Here is a 24,784-nt window from a genome sequence, read left to right on the forward strand (position 1 = left end):
CATTCCCATTACCAAGTGCTGGTGGGTTAAAGCCATCCCCATCCCTATCCCCATTACCAAGTGCTGGACGGTTATAGCCATCCACATCATCATTACCAAGTGCTTGTGGGTTAAAGCCACCCCCATCCCCATCCCCATTCCAAGTGCTGGTGGGTTATAGCCATCCCCATCCCCATTCCAAGTGCTGGTGGGTTATAGCCATCCCCATCCCCATTCCAAGTGCTGGTGGGTTATAGCCATCCCCATCCCCATTACCAAATGCTGGAGGGTTATAGCCATCCCCATCCCCATTACCAAATGCTGGAGGGTTATAGCCATCCCCATCCCCATTACCAAGTGCTGGTGGGTTATAGCCATCCCCATCCCCATTACCAAATGCTGGAGGGTTATAGCCATCCCCATCCCCATTACCAAGTGCTGGTGGGTTATAGCTATCCCCATTACCAAGTGCTGGTGGGTTAAAGCCATCCCCATCCCCATCCCCATCCCCATTACCAAGTGCTGGAGGGTTATAGCCATCCCCATCCCCATTACCAAGTGCTGGAGGGTTAAAGTCATCCCCATCCCCATTACCAAGTACTGGAGGGTTAAAGTCATCCCCATCCCCAGCACCATTATACATTGCTGTTGGGTTATAGCCATCCACATTACCCAGTGCTGACAGGTTATAGCCATCCCCATCCACATCTCCATCCACATTACCAAGTGCAGGTAAGATATAGCCATCCCCATCCACATCCCCATCCCATTCTCCATCCCCATGACCAAGTGCTGGTGGGTTAAAGCCATCCCCATCCCCATCTCCATCCCCATCCCCATCCCCATTACCAAGTACTGGAGGGTTATAGCCATCCACATCATCATTACCAAGAGCTGGTGGGTTATAACCATCCCCATCCCCATTACCAAGTGCTGGTGGGTTAAAGCCATCCCCATCCCTATCCCCATTACCAAGTGCTGGACGGTTATAGCCATCCACATCATCATTACCAAGTGCTTGTGGGTTATAGCCACCCCCATCCCCATCCCCATTCCAAGTGCTGGTGGGTTATAGCCATCCCCATCCCCATTACCAAGTGCTGGTGGGTTATAGCCATCCCCATCCCCATCCCCATTACCAAGTGCTAGAGGGTTATAGCCATCCCCATCCCCATTACCAAATGCTGGAGGGTTATAGCCATCCCCATCCCCATTACCAAGTGCTGGAGGGTTATAGCCATCCCCATCCCCATTACCAAGTGCTGGAGGGTTATAGCCATCCCCATCCCCATTACCAAGTGCTGGAGGGTTATAGCCATCCCCATCCCCATTACCAAGTGCTGGTGGGTTATATCCATCCCCATTACCAAGTGCTGGAGGGTTATAGCCATCCCCATCCCCATTACCAAGTGCTGGAGGGTTAAAGTCATCCCCATCCCCATTTTCAAGTGCTGGTGGGTTAAAGTCATCCCCATCCCCAGCACCATTATACATTGCTGGTGGGTTATAGCCATCCCCATTACCCAGTGCTGACAGGTTATAGCCATCCCCATCTCGATTACCCATTGCTGGTGGGTTATAGCCATCCCCATCTCCATTACCCATTGCTGGTGGGTTATAGCCATCCACATTACCCAGTGCTGACAGGTTATAGCCATCCCCATCTCGATTACCCTTTGCTGGTGGGTTATAGCCATCCACATTACCCAGTGCTGACAGGTTATAGCCATCCCCATCTCCATTACCAAGTGCTAGTGGGTTAAAGTCATCCCCATCTCCATTACCAAGTTCTGGTGGGTTAAAGTCATCCCCTTCCCCATTATCAAGTGCTGGTGGGTTAAATCCATCCACATCCCCATTACCAAGTGCTGGTGCGTTGTAGCGTAGTGGAAATTTCCTGTATTTACCAAATCATGAGAGCAAACAAAACACAAGTCAGAGTTATCTTAAAGTCCATCTTTAATTATATGAGCTCCATCACAACCCTCACAAGTATATAATGAAAATAAAACATCTCATCTATGTTACCCAACTAATTCTGATTATTCCCCAACAATAGCCATCCACATCTCCATCCCCATCCACATCTTCAACCCCATCGCCATCCCCATTTCACAGTGCTGGTGGGTTAAATCCATTCCCATCCCCATCGCCATCCCCATTATAAAGTTCTGGTGGGTTATAGCCATCCCCATCCACATCTCCATCCACATTACCAAGTGCTGGTGGGTTATAGCCATCCCCATCCACATCTCCATCCACATTACCAAGTGCAGGAGGGTTATAGCCATCCACATCATCATTACCAAGAGCTGGTGGGTTATAACCATCCCCATTACCAAGTGCTGGTGGGTTAAAGCCATCCCCATCCCTATCCCCATTACCAAGTGCTGGACGGCTATAGCCATCCACATCATCATTACCAAGTGCTTGTGGGTTATAGCCACCCCCATCCCCATCTCCATCCCCATCCCAAACCCCATTACCAAGTGCTGGAGGGTTATAGCCATCCACATCATCATTACCAAGAGCTGGTGGGTTATAACCATCCCCATTACCAAGTGCTGGTGGGTTAAAGCCATCCCCATCCCTATCCCCATTACCAAGTGCTGGACGGTTATAGCCATCCACATCATCATTACCAAGTGCTTGTGGGTTATAGCCACCCCCATCCCCATCCCCATTCCAAGTGCTGGTGGGTTATAGCCATCCCCATCCCCATTACCAAGTGCTGGAGGGTTATAGCCATCCCCATCCCCATTACCAAGTGCTGGAGGGTTATAGCCATCCCCATCCCCATTACCAAGTGCTGGAGGGTTATAGCCATCCCCATCCCCATTACCAAGTGCTGGTGGGTTATATCCATCCCCATTACCCAGTGCTGACAGGTTATAGCCATCCCCATCTCCATTACCCATTGCTGGTGGGTTATAGCCATCCACATTACCAAGTGCTGGTGGGTTAAAGCCATCCCCATCCCCATCCCCATCCCCATCCACATTACCAAGTGCTGGTGGGTTATAGCCATTACCAAGTGCTGGAGGGTTAAAGTCATCCCCATCCCCAGCACCATTATACATTGCTGGTGGGTTATAGCCATCCCCATTACCAAGTGCTGACAAGTTATAGCCATCCCCATCTCGATTACCCATTGCTGGTGGATTATAGCCATCCCCATCTCCATTACCCATTGCTGGTGGGTTATAGCCATCCACATTACCCAGTGCTGACAGGTTATAGCCATCCCCATCTTGATTACCCATTGCTGGTGGGTTATAGCCATCCACATTACCCAGTGCTGACAGGTTATAGCCATCCCCATCTCCATTACCCATTGCTGGTGGGTTATAGCCATCCACATTACCCAGTGCTGACAGGTTATAGCCATCCCCATTACCCAGTGCTGACAGGCTATAGCCATCCACATTACCCAGTGCTGACAGGTTATAGCCATCCCCATCTCCATTACCCATTGCTGGTGGGTTATAGCCATCCACATTACTGCTGGCAGGTTATAGCCATCCCTTTACATAGTGATGGTGGGGGGTTATAGCCATCCCCATTCCCCAGTTCTGGGGGATTGAAACCCATACCATCTATTCTTAGACCACAACATTCCTTCTGTTCAGGCAATTTCTGTCAATCCAGATGGGGGATAAATCAAAGGCCTTGCTATTTTTAGCTCTGACATAGAATTAGTGTGACAGCCGTTAGTAGAACACTAGGTGCTGACGGTTACTTAGCAACTGGTGCTTGGCAACCTTGTTGGTAAGCACTGATCGAGAAAGGGGAGGGAGAGAGGGTGGCTAAGGTGGGGAAGATGAGTTCATGTTTTGAATAAGCTGGGTATACGGGAGGTTTTGCAGGCACTTTCTGGTGAATATATAAACTGTTGATGTTATGCAATGCCAAAATATCAACGTGTTACAGGCGTTTTAGAGAAAGAGTGTGTATTCAAACAGCTATGTTTAGGGAAAGAGCACCTGTTATAATGAAAGTGGCGCTCTTGGAAAGAACATCCAAGATTTCTGGAACTGATAACATCATCAATGAAAATGTCATTGCTTGTGTAGAATGAGTCGCTGTATGGTAATACGTCATTAGAGCTGTGGTACAGACAGAGGACAGTGGATGGAGGGAAGAGGGTGGATGGAGGGTGGCTCGGGGGAGGATGGAGGGTGGATGGATGGAGGGAGGAGGGTGTATAGATGGAGGGGGGGAGAAGGGTGGACAGATGAAGGGAGGGAGGGAGGGAGAAGGATGGATAGATGGTGGGAGGGAGGGTGGGTAGGTGGGTGGGTGGATGGAGGAAGGTGGATGGATGGATGGAGGCAGGGAGGAGTGAGGTAGGATGATGGATGGAGGGAGGGTAGATGGATTTATGGGGGAGGGAAGAGGATGGAGGGAGAGAGGGAGGGAGGGAGAAGGGTGGATGGCTAGATGGAGGGAGGAAGGATGGATGGTTGGAGGGAGGGAGGATGTGTGGTTGGAGGGAGGGAGGGAGGATGTGTGGTTGGAGGGAGGGAGAAGGGTGGATGGCTAGATGGAGGGAGGAAGGGTGTGTTGATGGAGGGAGGGAGGGAGTTAGGGAGGGAGTGTGAATGGAGGGAGGGAGGGAGGGAGGGAGGGAGGGAGGGAGGGAGGGAGGGAGGGAGGGAGGGAGGGAGGGAGGGAGGGAGGGAGGGAGGGAGGGAGGGAGGGAGGGAGTGTGGTTGGAGGGAGGGAGAAGGGTGGATGGCTAGATGGTGGGAGGAAGGGTGTGTGGATATAGTGAGGGAGGAGGGTGGATGGATGGATGGAGGAAGGAAGGAAGGAAGGAAGGAAGGAAGGAAGGAAGGAAGGGTGGGTGGTTGGAGGGAGGGAGGGAGGGAGGGAGAATGGATGAATGGAGGGAGAAATGTGGATGGAGGGAGGCAGGAGGGTGGATGGAGGGAGAAATGTGGATGAGGGAGGGAGGGGGGCGGGTGGATGAATGGATCGAGGGAGGGAGGGAGAGAGGGTGGGTGGGTGGGTGGGTGGGTGGTTGGAGGGAGGGAGGGAGGGAGGCAGGGACGGAGGGAGGGAGGGAGGGAGGGGGAAGGGCGGATATAGGGAGGGAGGAGAATGGATGGATGAATGGATGGAGGGAGAAGTGTGGATATAGTGAGGGAGGAGGGTGGATGGATGGATGGATGGATGGATGGAGGAAGGAAGGAAGGAAGGAAGGATGGAAGGAAGGAAGGAAGAAGAAAGGAAGGAGGGAAGGAGGGAAGGAGGGAAGGAGGGAAGGAAGGAAGGAAGGAGGGAAGGAGGGAAGGAGGGAAGGAAGGAAGGAAGGAAGGGTGTTTGGAGGGAGGAGGGAGGATGGATGAATGGATGGAGGGCGAAATGTGGATGGAGGGAGGGAGGGAGGAGGGTGGATGGATGGATGGATGGAGGGTGGATGGAGCTACAGCTGTCATTGATGTCTCGGTGTGTAACGCTGATGCATGAGAGAGACTGGTGCCTCTCTCTCTTTCTCTTACTCTCTCTGTGTGTGTGTGTATGTGTGTGTGTGTGTGTATGTATGTGTGTGTGTGTGTGTGTGTGTGTGTTTGTGTGTGTGTGTGTGTGTGTGTGTGTGTGTGTGTGTGTGTGTGTGTGTGTGTGTGTGTGTGTGTGTGTGTGTGTGTGTGCGTGCGTGCGTGCGTGCGTGCGTGTGTGTGTGTGTACCCTTGGGCTATGACTGTGGAGAGAGATTTAGAGATGGCTGCAAGGTAATAAGCATTAACAGTAAAACAGTTCTTCAGATTAATGAATTTATTAATGCTTCATCTAATCTTTCAGGACCCAGACGATGATTATCAAATTAACTATTAATAGGGATTATTATTAAAATGAGACATTTGACATGAACAAAAGTGTCAATAATCAGTATGACACTTAATCTGTTGACTGCTGTACCGTTAGCGTGTATGCCTGAGTGTAATGATTTCAACCTGAACCCCTATACGACACACTGTAAAACGCCTGCATGCTTTGTATTCCTGAGTGTAATGATTTCAACCTGAACCCCTATACGACACACTGTAAAACGCCTGCATGCTTGCACAGAAAAAGTAAGATGAAGTCTGAGAAACATTATTACTGTATTCATGAATAATCCAGGGCGTTAGCACTCAGAAATGACAGGCCAATTTCACTGCCATTAAACATTTACATCTCCCCCAGGGAGTCGTTGTACTGTAGTAGAGTATATGGTGTTGTAACACATGCTGTCAGCCTACAGGTAGGAAGGATCGACACCCTGCATCACTACACACCCACTGAGGCAGTCTACTAAACGAATATGTTGATAGCACATGATAGTTGGAGACACACATTATTGCAAATCCCAATCTGTATAAAAAAATCTGTGTGAACAATTGTTGTCATGTTTTGCTTGTCTTGAGTGCAGATCTCGCAAAGTATCTTGAAGTAAAGTACCTTGCTAGCAAATGACAAGCTCAGATGTTCCATAGTGTATCAACATGCTTAACGACAATGGGGTGAGTGTTTTATTCAGAATCCTAAATGGTTCCAAACAGAAATGTTCATAGTCGTCTTATAGATTATTATCATTCCAGTCGCTTGAAGAAAGATACCGAATTACTGGCCACTGGCAGTCCTCTTTGCTCCGTTATAGTTTAATGGATCATTTAAATGACATCCTCCTTCCAAATGAGCAACAGAACACCAGTTGACCTGCGTGAGTGTTTCTAGCTGAACGGATGGCATGGCTGCTGCTATTTCTCTTCGGAGTGTCGACTTTCATCAAGGCTGTTTTCCATTCATCAGAACTGGTCTGGCCCAAAGCAAGAGCTAGTTTTCATACAAAGGGAGGGAGGAAGCGAAGGAAGGAAAGAGGGAAGGAGGGTGAGAGAGGGAGAGCTAAATCATCAGCACCACTCTCCGTACTCTCTCCCTGAGTCGCAGGCAGCAGAGGGGGTCTGTAATGTAATGGTCTATTTCAGCAGGAGAATAACAAAAGGAACCCAACATAACTCCACTGTCTGGAGGAGGGAAATGGGACTGTGTGATTTATCAAACAGCCTTCATATAGACCTGTAGGCTTTTATCAGAGGAAAGAGTAACACAATCGCACATAGATATACAGCATTTCAAAACGGACACACACACACACACACACACACACACACACACACACACACACACACACACACATACACACACACACACACACACACACACACAAGCAGAATGTGCATGTGTTTGTGGTGTGTGTGTGTGTGTGTGTGTATGTGTGTGTGTGTGTGTGTGTGTGTGTGTGTGTGTGTGTGTGTGTGTGTGCGTGCGTGCGTGCGTGTGTGTGTGTGTATATCCAGTGACAGTAATTACAGGTAGATTAGCCTCTCATCTCCTGTGTGAAATAGCCTATTTCCAGCATGGCGGCCACACATGCAGCAGTGATTGAAGAGGCGAGAGGGCCGCCACACCATAACACACAGGTCACAGCCCAATGTCCCAGCCGCGCTGCCCCAGGTCTGTCTGCGTGTCTGGAACAGGGGAAGGACACTCTCAGATGAGTGTCTCCATCTGAAAGAGATCAGGTTGGCTGGGCATTCAGGACAGACCTTGTTTATCCATTCATTTATCCAGTAATGACACTGGCGGTGTGAGATTGTATAGTATTGCACTGGGGCATTGGGTTAGACCGGAATAAGAGCAGGCTATTGTCTGGTTGAACTGTGAATGTTAAAGAGAGTCAAAGGTCACCAGAATGGGTTTTGCCTTACATTTGTATTTGAGTAATTTAGCAGATGCTTTTATCCATAGTGACTTACAGCTAGGTAAGACAGCCACATATCACAGTCGTCGTAAGTACAACATGTTTTCTCAAATCATCAAAGTTCGGGGTAGTAATAAAATACAAATGCCAGTGTTAGTGCAAGAAAGACAAGGTGTTAGTTGTCTGTTAGTTTTAATTGGGTGGTTCGAGCTCTGAATGCTGATTGGCTGCCGGGCGTGGTTGTCAGGGTTGTCGTAAGAACGGGACCAAGGCACAGCGGATATTGAGTTCCACATATTTATTCCAAAGTGAAACATAAGCCGAAACAATAACACAAATAAACGAACAACGGAACGTGACTACGTGGTGCACATGCACACACACAAAATAATATCCCAACAACACAGGAGGGAAAAATATCTACTTAAATATGATCCCCAATTAGAGACTACGATCCCAGCTGCCTCTAATTGGGAATCATACAAAACGCTAACATAGAAAATATAAACTAGAACACAACATAGAAATTATAAGCTAGAATACCCCCTAGTCACGCCCTGACTTACTACACCATAGAGAAACAAGGGCTCTCTATGGTCAGGGCGTGACAGTGGTATATCAGACCGTATACAACGGGTATGACAAAATATTTATTTTAACTGCTCTAATTACGTTGGTAACCAGTTTATAATAGCAATAAGGCACCTCGGGGGTTTGTGGTATATGGCCAATATACCCGTGCTAAGAGCTGTGTCCAGGCACTCCGCGTTGCGTTGTGCATAAGAACAACCCTTAGCCGTGGTATATTGGCCATATACCACACCCCTTCGGGCCTTATTATTTAACTATACTGTAGCTTTGAATCATACACTAACATTATTCATCATCAAAGGAGCTCTTTCTCAGCCTTTTACAAATTATGACAACACATCTGCTTCAGCATTCATCACCAGTGAGTCTGATTTATGTTGGCTATTTTTCATTCAGGCGGACTCATAAAGCACTGTTTTTGTTAGTGTTTGTGGGGTCGGGGAGAAAAACAGAATGCTATCTATCCTCATTAGTATGATGTGCAGAACACTGTTGGAGACACAGAATGCTGCAGTATTTTAATATTGTCCTTATTGTATTAGCACCAGAGAGAGAGAGAAAGAGAGAGGGAAAGAGAGAGAGAGGCTGGATCCTCTCTCAAACACAGAAAACGGCTGCTTTTAACGGAAACAATGATTTCATTTGATTTCCCACGGGCAACAGAGTGATACGATGAATCAAACGCTCTAATAGCTTTTTTGTCCCTTCACCCACACAGTCACTCAGATGGAATTCATTCCAAGACAATTGAAAATATGAAGGACACCAGAAGAAAAAAGATCCAATCGCAGGGCCAGAGCCTATCACACTCACACACACACATACACACACACCTTATATTATCTGTAAATCCTGTGACAAATGAGATTTGTACACAGGAGATCACGCAGTCTGCTCTGTAGTAGCCAGATGAATGTCAATTGGCCCTGTGTCTGAGCAACAGGAGAGAGGTACAGATGAGATGGGTTTGCTGGATTACAATCCTATAACAGACACATGCACGCATGCACACACACACACACACTAAAAATACATCCGTTAAGCCTGCCATAGATCAACTGTTCATGTAAGTGAGCAGTTTGTACCCTGATCTCAGTATAAGGGGATGTTTCTGTCATGACCTTCAGATGACCTTACCAAGGAGGATACAGAGGCTCCTACACTGCATTATGGGTGGGGCTATCATGGGCTGTCAGTCATAGGTTTATGTTACCCTATGGGAGGTCTCTGCTCTCTACATCAAAGTGTTCCCCTTTGGGTGAAATCAATCAGGTCTTGACACTTCATGGAATTACCTTGTATATGCTTCAGAAACTGTCATATATCCCCCATGTTCTGTTTTCTATTCCATTTGAAATATCCTTGTATAATGTCCCCCAGGTGTGTCCCTGTGTAGTGTCCCCTCTGATCATGGTGGTGGAGGTGGTGGGGTAGAAGGAGGTGGTGATGGTGGTAGAGGTGGTGGAGTAGGTGGAGGTGGTGGAGGTGGAGGAGGTAGTGGTGGAGGTGGTGGTGGTGGTGGAGGTGGAGGTGGAAGTGGAGGTGGTGGTGATGGTGGTGGTGGTGGAGGTGGAGGAGGTGGTGGTGGTGGTGGTGGAGGTGGAGGAAGTGGTGGTGGAGGAGGTTGTGGTGGTGGAGGAGGTTGTGGTGGTGTTGGAGGTGGTGGTGGAGGAGGAGGAGGAGAAGGAGGAAGTGGTGGTGGAGGAGGAGGTGGTGGTGTTGGAGGTGGTGGTGTTGGAGGTGGTGGTGGAGGAGGTGGTGGTGGAGGAGGTTGTGGTGGTGTAGGAGGTGGTGGTGTTGGAGGTGGTGGTGGAGGAGGTGGTGGTGGAGGAGGTTGTGGTGGTGTTGGAGGAGGAGGAGGAGGAGGAGGAGGAGGAGAAGGAGGAAGTGGTGGTGGAGGAGGAGGTGGTGGTGTTGGAGGTGGTGGTGTTGGAGGTGGTGGTGGAGGAGGTGGTGGTGGAGGAGGTTGTGGTGGTGTTGGAGGAGGAGGAGGAGGAGGAGGAGGAGGAGGAGGAGGAGGAGGAGGAGAAGGAGGAAGTGGTGGTGTGCTATGGTTAGCCTTCTAGCTAACAGCTGCTGCATCCAAAGTAAGTATTTGCAACGATCCCAACCAAATATGATCTTAGAGACTGCTCAAGCAATAATTAAAACAATATTGTAGGCCTATTAGAAAGATCACAGCCCCGTGTTAATGACCAGGATGCACCAGGATTATTCAGATACAGCCCCTTGTTAATGACCAGGATGCACCAGGATTATTCAGATACAGCCCCTTGTCAATGACCAGGATGCACCAGGATTATTCAGATACACTTTAGTTTCCTGTTTGTCTAGGCTTTATCAGGTCTTGTGGAAGGTTAAATGGTTTGTGTGTGTGTGTGTGTGTGCGTGTGTGTGTGTGTGTGTGTGTGTGTGTGTGTGTGTGTGTGTGTGTGTGTGTGTGTGTGTGTGTGTGTGTGTGTGTGTGTGTGTGTGTGTGTGTGTGTGTGTGTGTGCCTCTGTCATGGAGGCAGAAAAGATGGACTGTTATTTATTTAAGGTCAAAATGTCCAACATTCCCCTCCAAAGACAAAGGCCTTTGTTAATAAGATGTCTGATAGGCCATGGGGATTTATTCAGTATTACTCACCTCAAACTGAGTTGAAACCTACAGGTAACTGACCAAATAAAGGATACGCTTCAGTAAATGAGGGATACAAAGTATACTGAAAGCCGGTTTATTAAGCAATTAAAACACCCCATCATGCTTAGCGTCACGCATATAATAATGCCCAGCTGGCTACCTAGAAGAATAGGTCTCAATGACTTTGAAAGAGGGGTCTCAAAGAAGCATGGGGGGTTTAAATGGTGTGTGAGTGTGTTTGTTTCAGTCTTAACCCATTTGAACACTAATGGAAGATTCTGGGACAGAGCCTTTGACAGCGTCAACAAAACACCAAATGATGGAATTTCTCATGGAAGAGTGTTGGTGCACTCTGTTCTGGCTGGTGGTGTCCCAACACCCTATTAAGGCACTTGATGTTGGTTTTTGTTATTTTGTCAGTTTCCTGTAGATATTTCCACATGGGTATCATAACAACACAAAACGTATTCTAAAAACTGTGCGATTGTGATGTCAATGAAGACTGTATATTTGATAAATTACGGGTTATCATCAGCGAGAGTTCTGCAGCGTTCCAAATGAGTCTGGGGGTTCACTTGACGGACGTCACTGCAAGCTCATTGGACACTACTCAGACTACGCTGTGTATTCCAGGGCTGTCTAACCTCTCTCTTATGAAGGTTCCATTGGCCACCCATTTGACAAGCCTATCAGGGTGATGATGATGAAACCAGTTGAAATGGTGTTCTATGACTTTGAAAATGTAGAATGTTTTTTATATATATAATATAGAAGAAATAAACACTGGAAAGTCCTGTCAAGACAAATTATAATGGCTGTAGAAATAAATCGATATAATCATATAGCTACAGTAAGATTATGCAAATAATGTCATAAATCATTTATTTGTGTGTTTTTTATGCCTCAAAATTTAACTAAAGTTGAGCTAAATCCATTTTCCACACCATCTGTTATGTAGAGCAGAAACTCCACGTCTCAATCCCAAATTAATGGGAAAGATTGGCACCATCTAATTGGAAGGCAATATGAAGGCTATGCATCATATGGCTAAGGTAAAGTTTTACCTCACATTTCCCCAGTTGTGAACAAGATACACAAATCATTCCTGACAGGTCATTAAAGTGTCTCATCACCCAGAATCTAACTACAGACATCTTACTCTCTCTACTCTCTCTCTCTCTCTCTCTCTCTCTCTCTCTCTCTCTCTCTCTCTCTCTCTCTCTCTCTCTCTCTCTCTCTCTCTCTCTCTCTCTCTCTCTCTCTCTCTCTCTGTCTCTCTCTCTCTCTCTGTCTCTCTCTCTCTCTCTTTCTCTCTCTCTCTCTCTCTCTTTCTTTCTCTCTCTCTCTCTCTCTATCTCTCTCTCTCTCTCTCTCTCTCTCTCCCTCCCTCTCCCTCTCTCTCTCTCTCTCTTTCTCTCTCCCTCTCTCACTACACTGAAGTGTATGTACCCAACTCAACCCCCCTGCCCAACACTCACTTTACCCCCTACCACACACACATTTCTCCCTTGCCAGTAGTTTAATGGTAATCTCCCCGTCACCCACCAGACCAGTGTACATATAACCCCAGGTGTCACAGTACATTTCCACTCACCTCCCCAATGAGCAAGCCATGGAGTAGGTCACGTTTTTCCGAGCACCTGCTAAAATTGCATTTATTTAAAAGTTCCTTTGCGCTTTGACCCAAAAAGAACTAGGGAACATAGCCATTAAATTACTTTACTTTGTTCAACTTTTATTTTTCTTTTAATGCGTAAATGGCGCATAACCTGCAAAAGTTCAGCGGAGTCACTGACAAAAGAGAAAACACCTGGCCCAAGACGAGGAGCTTGAGTTCAACACGTGGGAGCAGCGGCTCCTCCCCTCAGCTCGGCGAATAAATTAACACAGAGGATTCTTCAACAAGTGGGAGCTGCGGCTCCTCCCCTCAGCACAGACGATTCAAAGGCCGTGATTCTTGCTGCCCTCAGACCTGACATTTCATTTATACTCAAGTCGGAACTCAAGGAGGCGCTCAGTGAGGAGTCACAAGCAGTCAAGAATGAACTCGCAATGGTTTATACTGAACTGGATACAGTTAAGATAACTGTCTCTGACATGGAACAAGGCTTGTCAGCATGCTCGGACGACATGACTACGTTACAAGCCATGGTTAAGAAGCTCGAAACTGACGTGGCTAGCCTTAAGGAACAATGCATACATTTTTTTATGCAAAGATCCAATATCAGGATCATGGGTGTAGCTGAGGACCCGGGATCGAGTTCTGCTTCACTGGTCTTAAAGTTCCTGAAGGAAGCCCTCAAAATGGCTAAAGACGTCCTTGTAGACCACTCACATTGGGGCTCTCAAGCAAGAAAGCCTGGCAGAAAACCTTGCATCATTGTGGCTAAACTACATTCCTATCAGGATTGTATTGATGTTCTTCGGCATGTCAGAGAATTTGGCCCACTTTGATGCAATATTGGAGCACCATATCTTCCCAGACTATGCCCCCAGCGTTGCTCGTGACATGCCGCTTTCAACGATGTCTGCTCCGTGGACAGACCGACATTCGGTATGGTGTGGCTTTTCCTGCCTGGCTCCATATAACATACAGCGGCACCGAGAAAGAGTTCCAAGACCCTTATAAGGCGATGGCCTTCGCAAAGGCAAACATTCTACCAAGATCAGACGAAGCAAATGGTTGAATGTTCACCTATTTGGCGATTAGGGCAATGAACGAATGTGTCTACCACTGCAGACTCAGTCTTTCTTTCGTAGATACTGTATAGCGTTGCCAGTGGTATCAGTTGATATTGTTATTATTAGGTAACGTTAGCTCCTTAGTTGTGGTGAGTTAATTCTTCTTTTGTTCTAACGTTTTATTTTATTTCCATGAGGCCGCTCCGGACGACCCGGAGTACGAGGCACAGGGCGATTCGATTTCTATTTCTCGATGGTAGCAGTGGCCAGGGTAGATACATGTATTGTGGTCTGTGTGTAGCGGGTGTAGAGGAGTCAGGCGCAGGACAGCAGATATGAGTAAATAAACATACTTTACTCAACATATAAAAATGCAATACAAAAACAGAGCCCACATTAACGGACCGTACTACATACAAACAATCTTTCACCAACAAACATGGGGGAACAGAGGGTTAAATAATGAACAAGTAATTGGGGAATTGAAACCAGGTGTGTAAGACAATGACAAAACAAATGGAAAATGAAAAGTGGATCTGTGATGAAGGCGGTCGACGCCGGTGACGTCGACCGCCGAACGCCGCCCGAACAGGGAGAGGGAACGACTTCGGCAGAAGTCTTGACAGTAACCCTCCCCTTGATTCGCGGCTCCAGAGGCCGCTCCGGACGACCCGGAGGACGAGGCGCAGGGCGATCCGGATGGTGACGGTGGAACTCCCGCAGCAACGACGTCCTACGGGTCGTTCCCGAGGCAGGCGTCTGGAGCCGCGCGTCAAGGAGGGGGGGAGACTGTCACAACTGCCTCTCCTTGTTCGGGTGGCACTCGGCAGTCGGCGTCGCCGGTCTACTAGCCATCGCCGATCCACTGTTCTTTTTCCTTTGGTTTTGTCTTTGTTTTCACACACCTGTTTTCCATTTCACATTATTGGTTCCTGTATTTAACCCTCTGTTTCCCTCATAGGTTTGTGCAGGATTATTTTATGTTCAGTTAGGTTTATTGTGTATGGCTGGTTTATTTCGATGGGTGCTGTGTTCTCCCGTGCGTTATCGTTACCGTCTTGTTTTTGTCAAGTGTAATTGTTACCTTGTGCCTTATTGAGTAAAGTACGTTGCTCACTCATTCTTCTCTCCTGCTCTTGACTTCTTGCACCAGCTACACTGACCTTCTGACATACACAGCCTAATTATTGCCCATGGCGGCTTAACTCACTATGTCTATCAGAAGAAACCTTTGTTGCTTTTATATAATCTCAAAGTGAGCTATTCCTCAAGCTTAATCAAACCCATGGAATGTTTCCTACAACAGTATGGGAATCAATGAAGGCTATTCTAAGGGGCTTGTCATAAATTGACTTTCATTAATCTGATGACTGTTACTTATCTAATCAACTAACTATGTTTAATTATTACCCGATTAATCGTGTAACAATTAACTCATTAGGATCTGGGGCACCACGAGAGTGGTTCTTTAAAAAGTTACCATCTCCCGAATTCGTCTTTACCTATTGTCACGGGATACTAGGAGTGGTGGGTTGGAATCAGGCGCAGAGAGCAGGATTCAGTATATCGGGATTTATTCTCCGGCCAAAAAACGGTCACGCCAACATACAGGGCGCATAGAACAGACCAGCCCAAACACAGGACCAAACAGTCCGGAGAATACACAGATGAAAACCACTATCCAACAGAGTAACAAAAAACAATCCCACGCAAAACAAGGGTGGGACAACCTACTACATATAGGGAAGCTAATTAAACTAAAATACACACAGGTGAAACTAATAAGACAAAACCAACAGACAAACGAAAAAGGGATCGGTAGCGGCTAGTAGGACGGTGACGACGACCGCCAAGCACCGCCCGAACAGGCAGGGGAGCCAACTTCGGCGGAAGTCGTGACACCTATCCCATCCATAATCAGTCAACTTATTAATCATAACCTCATATCATATCATCATTCTGAACAGTGGTAACCTTGCATCTGCAAAAACTCGAGCCTTACTTATGATTCAGTAATACACAAATTGGTTGAATTATTTATTTACTAGCTAACTAAATGTTAACACAGGATAAACATACACACTTAATATATTAAAACAGGTCCCTAGCGGACTGACAACAATATGGCTGCTTGTTAGAAAATACATGTAGAGGGCGAGATAGAGAGAGGGACAGACACTTAAAGTACACTTTGAAACTACTCTCACTTGTACTTTGCACACAACCTGCCGCCCTCTTTGAGTAAGAAATCAAATCATATTGTATTTGTCACATACGTCGAATACAACAGGGTCTACCTTACAGTGAAATGCTTACCAAGACCTTAACCAGCAATGCAGTTTTAAGAAAAAATACCCCCCGCAAAAATAAAAATAAATAAGTTACAAATAATTAAAGAGCAGCAGTAAAATAACAATAGTGAGGCTATATACAGGGGGTACCGGTACAGAGTCAATGTGCGGGGGCACCGGTTAGTCAATTTAATTGAGGTAATATGTACATGTAGAGTTAATCATAGTAGTAAAATCATGAATGTATTTACGTGAAATTACTTGGTTCTTTGTGTATTTCTGTCAGAACCAGGCCGCCTTGGAAAGGGAGTTGGGCCTTTTTGCGGCACGCTTGTAAGGTTCTGATTATCCAAAAGGTGTTCCCAACCGTCTTCTGCTGTTGTTTTCCTCTGCCGTCGTCCGGTATACTGTGATTTGTCGTGTACTCTTGAACAGAACTACAACGTTTATTCTACTTCTATTAGCTCTGGAAGATGCTTCTTTTAGGATAGGCTAGCCAGCCGTTTCAATGGTGGGGTGATGAGAGTAGCGTACTACGGTGATTTGAGTAGAGTAGTCCCACTTAAATTCACTTTCGAAGATACTTTACTCAGGACAGCTAATCAGCTGTACCAGTGATTGTCCGGGAGGTGACTTTATCGTCTCTACCTCGTGTTGACAGTTCAAACCAATTTAAACGTGAGCTGCAGCACTACGTCTCTCTGGTCTGATATGTTAATTCTTAACCCATCATTTCATACAGTTTGTTCCAAAGGGTGGTTCCGTCAAGCTGACACGCTCTCTGACCTCACTCAAGGGCGTGACTTGTCACTTTTCTCTTGTGGCTCCTAAAATCAAGTCCCTCTCATAACAACACTTACCACAATAAACTTCAATAGAAAGTTCACAAAAATAGATAAGATTCTGCAACCATGGAGAGGTAAATACTTGCCTAATTATTAAAAAATCACATTGATTAACTCTGGTCCTATCACAGTTTACTTACTTACTAATGGCACTGCCCACTCCAGATGACTCATTTCTTTTAAATTATATGAGCAAAAATATTTCATTTAATTTGGAATGCTAAGCCAGACAAAATCAAACATGCCTATTTATATAATGAATGTGAGTTTAGGTGGCTAAAATTATTAAATATTAAAGCTTTAAACCTCTCACTAAAAGCTTCACTCGTACATAAGTTAAACTTAAACCCAAAATGGTTCTCCAGTTGATTATTAAGAAAGAATCATCCTTTGTTCCAAAATGGTCTTCTTACCTTCATACAGATGACAACTTCTAATTTCTGACTAATTGAAAATAAAATGTAGTTTAAAGTATCACCCTTTCTTAAACAAGCCATACAAAGCTTGTTACAATTTCAGTTTTATCCTCCAGAAAATATAGAATAATATTACAATAAATGTTATGGTTAAACTATAATTTACTGATTAATAAAAAAACATTATTTCTGGATTTATTTATTTTATTTTTTATTAATCATATTATGAATAGAAACGGGGGAGTGATGCCACATATACAGTTATCAAAAATATAAGGGAATATCTGCTCCAAATTTATAACCAACTGATTGCAGCACTACCACAAAAATGAAAGAGGGAAGAGAAAAAGGGAGAAGGTAGGGAACTTGTTTGCCTGCCATATATTAAAGATACAACTTGGTTGAAAGGCACTGGTATAAATAGAAAAATATACCAATTTCATTAGAGGACAAAAATGTTGACAGCTGCGCCATACAGGTTGCAAAATAAATAGGAAGATATTTTCATTGTACCGATTCCATGGCATATGGTTTATGAATTGATACAAAAAAACGACACTTGATTCAACACTGAGTTTTTCAATTAAATGATTATATAAAATTCTTGCTACCAACAGAATGCTATATACAGTGGGGCAAAAAAGTGTTTAGTCAGCCACCAATTGTGCAAGTTCTCCCACTTAAAAAGCTGAGAGAGGCCTGTAATTTTCATCATAGGTACACTTCAACAGACACTTTGACAGACAAAATTAGAAAAAAAATCCAGAAAATCACATTGTAGAATTTTTAATGAATTTATTTGCAAATTATGGTGGAAAATAAGTATTTGGTCAATAACAAAAGTTTATCTCAATACTTTGTTATATACCCTTTGTTGGCAATGACAGATGTCAAACGTTTTCTGTAAGTCTTCACAAGGTTTTCACACACTGTTGCTGGTATTTTGGCCCATTCCTCCATGCAGATCTCCTCTAGAGCAGTGATGTTTTGGGGCTGTTGCTGGGCAACACGGACTTTCAACTCCCTCCAAAGATTAAATACTTTTTTGCCCCACTGTATATGGGGCATACAACAATCTCAGCTCTGTAGATTTTGCTGCGAAGAGACAGAATCAATAGATCATTTATTCTGGTATTGCCCCTATGTACAGTGCCTTGCAAAAGTAGTCACCACCTTTGGCGTTTTTCCTATTTTGTTGCATTACAACCTGTCATTTAAATAGATTTTTATTTTTGATTTCATGTAATGGACATACACAAAATAGTCCAAATTGGTGAAGTGAACAAAAAATAACATTTCAAATGTGTTTTTTTTAAATAGAAAAGTGGTGCGTGCATATATATTCACCCCTTTGCTATGAAGCCCCTAAATAAGATCTGGTGCGACCAATTACATTCAGAAGTCACATAATTCGTTTTAAAAAGTCCACCTGTGTGTAATCTAAGTATCACATGATCTGTCACATGATCTCAGTATATGTTCTGAAAGACCCCAGAGTCTGCAACACCACTAATCAAGAGGCACCACCAAGCAAGCGCCACCATGAAGACCAAGGAGCTCTCTAAACAGGTCAGGGACAAAGTTGTGGAGAAGTACAGATCAGGGTTGGGTTATAAAAAAATATCCAAAACTTTTAACATCCCACGGAGCACCATTAAATCCATTATTAAAAAATGGAAAGAATATGGCACCACAACAAACCAGCCAAGAAAGGGCCGCCCACCAAAACAAACAGACCAGGCAAGGAGGGCATTAATCAGAGAGGCAACAAAGAGACCAAAGATAACCCTCAAGGAGCTGCAAAGCTCCACAGCGGAGATTGTAGTATCTGTCCATAGGACCACTTTAAGCCGTACACTCCACAGAGCTGGGCTTTACGGAAGAGTGTCCAGAAAAAAGCCATTGCTTAAAGAAGAAAATAAGCAAATATGTTTGGTGTTCGCCAAAAGGCATGTGGGAGACTCCCCAAACATATGGAAGAAGGTACTCTGGTCAGATAAGACTAAAATTGAGCTTTTTGGCCATCAAGGAAAATGCTATGTCTGGTGCAAACCCAACACCTCTCATCGCCCAGAGAACACCTTCGCCACAGTGAAGCATGGCGGTGGCAGCATCATGCTGTGGGGATGTTTTTCATCGGTAGGGACTGGGAAATTGGTCAGAATTTAAGGAATTGATGGATGGCGCTAAATACAGGGAAATTCTTGAGGGAAACCTGTTTCAGTCTTCCAGAATTTGAGACTGGGGCGGAGGTTCACCTTCCAGCAGGACAGTGACCCTAAGCACACTGCTGAAGCAACACACGAGTGGTTTAAGGGGAAACATTTAAATGTCTTGGAATGGCCTAGTCAAAGCCCAGACCTCAATCCAATTGAGAATCTGTGGTATGACTTAAAGATTGCTGTACACCAGAGGAACCCATCCATCTTGAAGGTGCTGGAGCAGTTCTTCCTTGAAGAATGGGTAAAAATCCCTGTGCCAAGCTTATAGAGACATACCCCAAGATACTTGCACCTGTAATTGCTGCAAAAGGTGGGGGGGGGGGGGGGGGGGGGTTTAACTAATAAAACATTTATAATAATAAAAAAACAAATAAAATATCTCCCTCCTCTATGTCTCTCTCTCGCTCTCTCTCTCTCTCTCTCTCTCTCTCTCTCTCTCTCTCTCTCTCTCTCCCTCCTCTCTCTCCTCTCCCTCCTCTCTCTCCTCTCGCTCCCTCCTCTCTCTCCTCTCGCTCCCTCCTCTCTCTCCTCTCTCTCCTCTCCCTCCTCTCTCTCCTCTCGCTCCCTCCTCTCTCTCCTCTCTCTCCCTCCTCTCTCTCCTCTCCCTCCTTTATGTCCTCTCTCTCTCTCTCTCTCTCTCTCTCCCTCCTCTCTCTTCTCTCCCTCCTCTCTCTCCCTCCTCTCTCTCCTCTCCCTCCTTTATGTCCTCTCTCTCCTCTCTCTTCTCTCCCTCCTCTCCCTCTTCTATGTCCTCTCTCTCCTCTCTCTCTCTCCTCTCTCTTCTCTCTCTCCTCTCTCTTCTCTCTCTCCTCCCTCTTCTCTCTCTCCTCTCTCTTCTCTCTCTCCTCTATGTCCTCTCTCTCCTCTCTCTCCTCTCTCTTCTCTCTCTCCTCTATGTCCTCTCTCTCCTCTCTCTCTCTCCTCTATGTCCTCTCTCTCCTCTCTCTCTCTCCTTTATGTCCTCTCACTCCTCTCTCTTCTCTCCCTCCTCTCCCTCTTCTATGTCCTCTCTCTCCTCTCTCTCTCCTTTATGTCCTCTCTCTCCTCTCTCTCCTCTCCCTCCTCTCTCTCCTCTCGCTCCCTCCTCTCTCTCCTCTCTCTCCCTCCTTTCTCTCCCTCCTCTCTCTCCTCTCCCTCCTTTATGTCCTCTCTCTCCTCTCTCTTCTCTCCCTCTTCTCCCTCTTCTATGTCTTCTCTCTCCTCTCTCTCTCCTCTCTCTTCTCTCTCCTCTCTCTTCTCTCTCTTCTCTCTCTCCTCTCTCTCTTCTCTCTCTCCTTTCTCTCCTCTATGTCCTCTCTCTCATCTCTCTCCTCTCTCTCCTCTCTCTCTCTCCTCTATGACCTCTCTCTCTCATCTCTCTCCTCTCTCTTCTCTTGCTCCTCTATGTCCTCTCTCTCCTCTCTCTCTCTCCTTTATGTCCTCTCTCTTCTCTCCCTCCTCTCCCTCTTCTATGTCCTCTCTCTCCTCTCTCTCTCTCCTCTCTCTCCTCTCTCTCCTCTCCCTCCTCTCCCTCCTCTCTCTCCTCTCGCTCCCTCCTTTCTCTCCCTCCTCTCTCTCCTCTCCCTCCTTTATGTCCTCTCTCTCCTCTCTCTTCTCTCCCTCTTCTCCCTCTTCTATGTCCTCTCTCTCCTCTCTCTCTCTCCTCTCTCTTCTCTCTCTTCTCTCTCTCCTTTCTCTCCTCTATGTCCTCTCTCTCATCTCTCTCCTCTCTCTTCTCTCTCTCCTCTATGTCCTCTCTCTCCTCTCTCTCTCTCCTCTATGTCCTCTCTCTCTCATCTCTCTCCTCTCTCTTCTCTCGCTCCTCTATGTCCTCTCTCTCCTCTCTCTCCCTCCTCTATGTCCTCAATCTCCTCTCTCTTCTCTCCCTCCTTGCTCTCTTCTCTCTCCTCTCTCTCCTGCCCCTCCTCTACGTCCTTGCTTCCTCTATCTCTTCTCCTCTCCCTCATCTCTCTCCTCTCTTCTCCCTCCTCTATGTCCTCTCTCTCCTCTCTATTCTCTCTCTCTTCTCCCTCCTCTCTCTCCTCTTTCTCCTCTCCCTCCTCTCCGTCTTCTCTTTCTCCTATCTGCAGTTATCTAGTGTCTTCTATTCCTCTCCTTCTTCTCTCTCTTCTGTCTGCAGTTATCTTGTGTTGGTTTTCAGCCCTGGGGAACTGTGCTGTCTGCTGTTGATGATGTCACAGGAGACAAGCACCCTGATGTGCTGGGCCAACTGTCCGACTCCTGGCAGCAGTTCTCTGAGGCACTGACTGATGATCTGTGTCATTGAGAGACGTCCGACAGTAGATGATGATGAAACACCCCAGTCAAAACAGTGATATGATTCCCTGCCCTGTCCCGTCACGTCTCATACCCCTCCATAGTATTACTACTGACACCTGTATCGTAAACCATATAGCACTCAGGCCTTATTGGATTGCCTTTTTCCTCCTGCAATGTCTTATTTCAATGTTTTAGAAACTCAGTCGCGGTCTCAACTTATTATTGAGCGTTAGAATAGTAGAATAGTAGAAATGTGGTTGTGCATCAACGATTATTCTGTTGTTATTATTCCTGTCTGTTTAAAATGCAGTGTGTGTGTGTGTGTGTGTGTGTGTGTGTGTGTGTGCGTGCGTGCGTGCGTGTGTGTGTGTGCGTGCATCAAGGATGAATACTGAGTAATAAAACAGACATTTCTGACTATTATTTGTGGTTGTAACTCACAGAGTGGGATAACAACATTTGGAAATTGCTCTATTAATGACAATCACATCTAGCTTCTTGTGCTTCTGAGCTGAAATCTGTAGAGAGAATAGCTTCATTGTTACTGTCAGTCCAATATTTCAATTAGCTTCAGTCTGCCTTGGGATGGAATGAGGAACTGTGAACAAGATCCTTTCCAAATAAACAGGGTCTAGTCTCTGAGCTGACTGTGTGATTTAGTGAGATAAGAACACTCTGAGTCTTTAAACACTTTCTTCTTCTCGTTTGGGATTTTCTTGACTCAGTGTAAATGAACTAAGCTAGGTAGGTTGACTGCATACAGAGATCCAGCTGACAGTGTATGAGCATGATACTATGTAAACAAACATTTAGAGAACTCTGACCTGTGTGTGCGTGTTAGTGTGTGTGTGTGCGTGTGTGCGTGTGTGTGTGTGTGTGCATATTAGTGCCTTCAGAAAGTAGTCATACCCGTTGACTTATTCCACATTACCCCATAATGACAATGAGTCAATATATGTTAGAATCACTTTTGGCAGCGATTACAGTCTTTCCGGGTAAGTCTTTCCGGGTAAGTCTTTCCGGGTTAGTCTTTCCGGGTTAGTCTTTATGGGTAACTCTGTCCGGGTAAGTCTCTAATACCTGGATTGTACAATATTTGCCTATTGCCTATTATTCTTTTCAAAATGATTCAAGGTCATTTATCATTGCTAGACAACCATTTTCAAGTCTAGCCATAGATTTTCAAGCAGATTTAAGTCAAAAGTTTAACTCTGCCACTCAGGAACATTCATTATCTTCTTGGTAGGTTTGGCCTTGTGTTTTAGGTTATTGTCCTGCTGAAAGTTGAATTCATCTCCCAGTGTCTGGTGGAAAGCAGACTGAACCAGATTTTCCTTTAGGATTTTGCCTGTGCTTAGCTCCATTCAGTTCCTTTTTTATTTGTAAAAACTCCTTAACGATTACAGATAATTGTGTGGGATACAGAGATGAGGTAGTCATTCAAAGATCATGTTAAACACTATTATTGCACACATTATTGCAACTTATTGTGACTTTTTAAGCACATTTTTACTACAGCTTTTAATTTTTAGTTCATTTGTAAAATGTATAAATATATAATTCCACTTTGACATTATGGGGTATTGTGTGTAGACCAGTGACAAAAAAAATTGTAAATTTCCTCCATTTTAAATTCAAGCTACAGCACAACAAGATGGCAATAAGGTGTGAGTACTTCCTGAAGGCACTGTATGTGCGCTCTTTTAAACTGGTACCATTGGGAAATACAGTATAGTACTGTACATTCTTTGAACATATTAGTATTATTTAAACGCTTTGATTCATGTAACAGCACGTGCCATTATAACGCAATGCACTGATAATGCAGACTATCTCAAAGCCTTAATAACTACTGCATGATGTTAACAGACATCAAGGCAATTGTCATTTATTTCTGATCCTAGAATAGCAGAAAAACAAATAACAAACTGTGATTCTATTCTAAAACATCAAACAAGGAGCTTTGCACCCGCACAGCATATGCATATTGTATTATTCTTTCTCTTCTGTTTTTTTCACAATAAGCAATGACAAAACCTCACTTTGAATGTGAACCCCATGTATTAGCTCAACATAATCAAAGTCTTCCTCTTTGTTGATTTCTTCCCTGTGATCTTTATACTCTAGCCAATGTCCCAGCGTCGTCCTGTGCTGCCGGAGTAAACAAGCCCCACATCGTGTTTTGAAGCTCTTCTCTGCTCTGCTCTGTGCGGGGGATTTGAATCTGAATAAAGCGAGAGAGAATTAAACAAAAGAAAAATTACAAGAGGAAAAGGCAACACATAGAGAGAGAGAGAGAGAACTCCTAATATCTCCCCGTCTCTCTCTCTGTGTCTCTCTGTGTCTCCCTGTGTGTGTCTCTCTCTCTCTCTCACACACACACACACACACACACACACACTTGTGTACTGTCTGATTTCATTCATGTATGAGTGTTTGTTGTTGTGTTTGTGAGGGGGTCTCAGAGGGTGTGACTGCTGTTGACTGGAATCAATTGACCTATAACTTAATTAATGGAATCTGTTGATGTGATGTGGTGTGGTTTTGGCACTTTTGATAAACTGGTCTAATCTGGTGCCCACACACATATCATCCCCGGGTTAGGTCTCTTAAACGCTGTCCTTCATGCCAATAGGCTGTTCTTTGGTGGTGGCTTATTTCTTTGTGTCATAGTGTTTGCTCCAGCCCTACTTTAAATGACTGGGATCATTCGGACAGACAGACACACACACACACACACTTTCTCATCATTTCATGACCTCTGCTTAGCCAAGACATCAAAGCGGTGAGAAGAGGAGAGGTCTAGCTCTGCCTCTATGGGTCCTAGTTAAGCAACAGGAGACCAGCAGCCAAATCAAACATTTAGAAATCTAGGTTACTGGCACGCATGAATTTATAACCCTGTTATTTCATATGTGGGAGGGTGACACAGTGATTTGAAGCTGGGGGACTGATATTTTCTGCTTCTGCATACCATAACCTGGTTTTCCAGAAATCTGCTGTGACAGACAGCTGATTCTCTTCTGTCTGTCTCCTGCTGTTTGTTTTTTGCATTTTTATTTTATTTTGAACCTCCTTCACACACACACACACACACACACACACAGTAAATCACTTTCATTTGTTTTG

The sequence above is a fragment of the Oncorhynchus mykiss genome, chromosome 16, assembly GCF_013265735.2.
Source record: "Oncorhynchus mykiss isolate Arlee chromosome 16, USDA_OmykA_1.1, whole genome shotgun sequence".
NCBI classification, from domain to species: domain Eukaryota; kingdom Metazoa; phylum Chordata; class Actinopteri; order Salmoniformes; family Salmonidae; genus Oncorhynchus; species Oncorhynchus mykiss.